The following is a 4,353-nucleotide window of genomic DNA, read 5'->3' on the forward strand; positions in this document are numbered from 1 at the left end:
AATATGATAATGTAATATAATCCGAACCGTGAGATTTGTGATCCGTCGCACCCCTACTCTCTTGACTTGTTATTTGAAGAAAAAATACAATAGATCTTTTATTCAGGCTAGTTAAATTCATTTTTGGGCTACCAAAATCTGAAGAATGCCTGCCCGAAGGGCTACCAGGGATTTTGACATTTTGCGAGCCCTGAAATGGTTGAGTAGTTTGCATCACTGGATATAGCTGTCGGTCATTTAACATTTCTATCGTAAAACAGTTGATTAATATTAAATGATTGTAACTTCCATCTTACCTCGCTCTTTCAACGTTAAACTGACGCTTCGCGCTGGAATTCGCGCTCTGCTTCTGTGAGCAGTAAACCCCACCTACTTTGATTTGATAGGCCATCTCAATTATTTTGACATTAGTTATGTTTCTATCTACCTATTTCTATGTGCATTTTGGAATAGTGCATAAAAAAAAACTTTAGGCCAAGATGTGCATAAATTCTAAAAATACTCATAAAAAACTTATGCGCACAATTGAGTAGGATAAACTTTTTATCCGATAAGAAACATGTGCATATATACATTTACATTTAGTCATTTAGCAGACGCTTTTATCCAAAGCGACTTACAAATGAGGACAATGGATGCAATCAAAATCAACAGAAGAGCAATGATATACAAGTGCTATAACACGTCTCAGTTAGCTTAATGCAGTACACGTAGCAAGGGTTTTTTAAATAATATAATAAATAAAAAGAAAACAGATAGAATAGAAAAAGAATAGAGCAAGCTAGTGTTAGAGGTCTTTTTTGCTTTTGTTAATTGTATAATAAATGAAAAGAAAACAGATAGAATACAAAAAGGTTAGAAAGCAAGTGTTCGTTTTTTTTAAAGAAAACAAGCAGCCAATGAATAGAGTGCAAGTCTAAAAGGGACAAGTGTTTTTTTTTTTTTAACAATATAATTAGAATAGAGAGTGCTAGAGTTAGAGGTTCAAATAAAGATGGAAGAGATGTGTTTTTAGCCGATTCTTGAAGATGGTTAAGGACTCAGCTGCTGGGATTGAGTTTGGCAGGTCATTCCACCAGGAGGGAACAGTTAATGTAAAAGTCTGTGAAAGTGATTTTGTGCTTCTTTGGGATGGAAACTCATTTATCGAATAAATTCCACCATGCGCATCAAAAAATTCATCTGACTTTGCACGATGGGACGGGAAATCTCGGCTAACCAGCTGACCGATCTCGTTGCACAGCATCTGAAATGTTGTTTTGGTCGTTCTGAAATGCCTGAGCAAAGTCTATCATCAAAGTATGTCTGTAAAATTGTCTTGCACGTCTGCGTTCCCAAACAGCTGCCATCCACCTCAGAAAGCATTAACCACATTTATTGTGTTTCGTCTGCTCGCACTGAGGCGCAATTATATTTATCATATATGAAAATTAATTAATTCAGTGGCTTCTCCTACTTTTCTTACTGATATTTAGTGACAGTTTATCAGGAAGTGACAAATTTGTTCTCTTTGACTCGTTGGATGGAAACGGTACTTTATTCGCAAATGTTAATGCAATATTCCAGTTTGCGCATAAGTTAAATTCATATCTTTGGATGGAAACATAGCTATTGACTAGCGCTGTTAGACCGCTGAGGCATTGATATGAAGTGCCTCGTATGCGCAGCGGGTCGCGCGAATGATTTGCTGAAGCCACATGCATCTGTAGATTAGCGCAGGTTAATTTTCACACTTTAATAGTATTTATAAATCCTAACCAGTGTGACTATGAAGAATGATTACCTCGAAATGTACGTCGGTATGCAGTTTTCCCTATTTTGCTCACGTGCCAGTGATTATCCCTCTACGTGCCATAGGTTGCCGACCCTTGCCATAGAGAGTCATGGTAATTCACTGGCAGCTGTGTTTAAGCGCTACTCCTAAGGTCTGGGGGTCTCAGCATGCAAACATAGCACCATTTTATAAAGGTTTTCTACTGAATTGCAAAAATAAACATCCACTGGCAGCAAGAAAATACAGCAGTAAAACTAAAATCCATCCAGCACCTATATCCTGGAAAGCCAAATTTGAAAAACCCCATGCTATAGAGCCTAGCTAACAGTATGAGCCATTGCCCAGCCTGTAGCCACTCATAACCAAGTGGGACTTTCTGAACTACTCATTCAGACATTTTCATCGTAGAGACAGCCAGACTGTTTTCTGTGGCAAATCTGCCTAACAACTGATCAGATCTATATCATTCATGTGGCACCAGCCTACAAGCCCTCTTCATAGACATTAAGCATGGCCTAAGAGAGACCTGTCCCAAATGCTTTTGGAGAAGCTGCAGTTTGTGGGGAAGCTGGTGCCTATCCCAGCATCTCAGGCCACAGGCAGGGGGTGGATGGATGGGCTTCCCAACACTGACAAATAATATAATTTTAACTGCTTATGTGACTAGCAGAGCGACCAACAATGCCAACTCAACATAAACTACTCCAGTTCAGGGGAAAGGCTGGGAGTTAGGTGCTCTCTTCTCAAAACATACGGCAAATGCAAAAAGCACAAAAGGATGTCTGTTGTGAACAAAAGGGGGAAAATAATCCTGTTTGTCCTTTTGAACTGTGTTTGAGATTGACCAGGTAACACTGAATCTGGATCTAAGATTAAATCAATATCACTTCAGAGATTGCCATTCCTTGGCAGATTCCCCACAGTGTCAGCTACTGACAAAATTTTAAAGTGACTGCCATGAAAGTGCTTGATATACTGTATGCTCCTCTTGTCATGTGAGAATTACACTGCAGCATTTTCTGTACAGAATACTTTGACTTAGAAAAATGCACAAAAAATGCACAGCTTACCACATTTACCACTGGCCAGATCCACATAAAACAGAGACGACCTGCAGAAATTACATTGCTGTTAGCATGCAGGCAAACAGTCCACTCTCAAAACTGTACATTTAAACAACAGAAAAATGTTATCTTCATCAGACACATACTGTATTTCCCATCACCCACCTTCTGTTGGCACAGTATTTGAGCCCCAGTCTGAATGGCTCGTGCCACCAACCCACAAACACAAGCCCTGTGTCATTGGGAGACCAGAATGCCTGTGGACAAGAGTTGAGTGTATTATTCATCTGCACTGATATTTATTTTAAGAACAATAACTCTGAGCTTACAATAAAGAGTCTGTTTTCTATTTTAAATGGGTTTTATCAGCTTGACAAATATTTGCACATTTTATCTGCATACAAAAAAAGAAGAAAAAGTGCCATGAAAATAGTGCAAAACATCCAAGTCCATTTTTCCAGTTTTTATTCAAATTTACATAGCTGAATGTGTCAATGTGCTGTGTTTAAACAGCATTGTTTTTTTGTTTTTTTAAGGTAATTCTGAAGTAGTCTGAACGTATGTTTTGGGTCATTCTCTTGCAAAACCCTGTAGTAGTTTTTTGTTTCAACTCTAAATTTAGTAAAAGAGTCCCAGATCATCACGCTTCCATCTCTATGTTTGACAGCTGGTGTCACATAATGGACAAAAACATCCTTTTGCCTGCTCAAAACAATATAAAAACTGTGTATAAATTGTGAATTTTTCTTTTTATTGTCAAACCTGCAGCTCATTTCCTCATTCTCCTTGACTTTCCTTGCAAATTCTCTAGAAGAGTATTTATCAGAGTCATCGCAAACTTATAAAACAGCTCACTCCAAAATTTTTAATCATAACAATTAGTTGTTTCCAAAAGTCAGTGTACTTAAAGCCTCTCACTGACAGCATCGCAACCTTGTTAGTAAACAGTACCTGTAGGGAAGTAACGATTATATGTTGTATATGATTAGGGTTGGGTACCGAAACCCAGTACCAATATGGCACCGGTACCTATGTAACCGGTATGTACTAGAACCGAATCAGAACGCAGATTTTGGTGCCTCATTTCGGTGCCGCTTAAATGCCTGAGCGATCGATTGAAATATTTGTCCTCTGGTTCTCCGAAACGGACATAAGCATCATCACTGGCACCGCACGTGAAAAATTATTTCCCGACTGAGAAAATGCACGTGAACTCAAGTCGGAAAACTCTAATAATACAAATCCAACAAATCTTTGTAGTAACGCGAGTGTCCATGTTGTTTTCACATTCCGACTTAAAAGCACAACTCGGGAAATGAGAGCATCCGAGGAGCGCGTGAATGCAGTAATTACACTTGCTCTGATGGCAGCAGGTAGCCTTCCGTTAACTAAGCTAAACATGATTAAATTAAAATGCCTAAAGCTAAACTTCCCTTGTATTCACATTTCTAAACCTGTTGTCCAACAAAAGAGAAAATAACCTTTTTACTCCACAACTCCAGTCAAATGCTTCCT

The 4,353-nt window shown here is 38.6% G+C and overlaps 1 pseudogene; it reads right to left on the reverse strand.

Moving 5' to 3' along the window:
* LOC107718260 (acylamino-acid-releasing enzyme-like) overlaps nucleotides 1-4,353 on the reverse strand; it is a 31,589-nt pseudogene that overhangs the window by 20,555 nt on the left and 6,681 nt on the right.

Source organism: Sinocyclocheilus rhinocerous, unplaced genomic scaffold (genome assembly GCF_001515625.1).
Source record: "Sinocyclocheilus rhinocerous isolate Xijiao unplaced genomic scaffold, SAMN03320098_v1.1 scaffold1474, whole genome shotgun sequence".
Lineage (NCBI taxonomy): Eukaryota > Metazoa > Chordata > Actinopteri > Cypriniformes > Cyprinidae > Sinocyclocheilus > Sinocyclocheilus rhinocerous.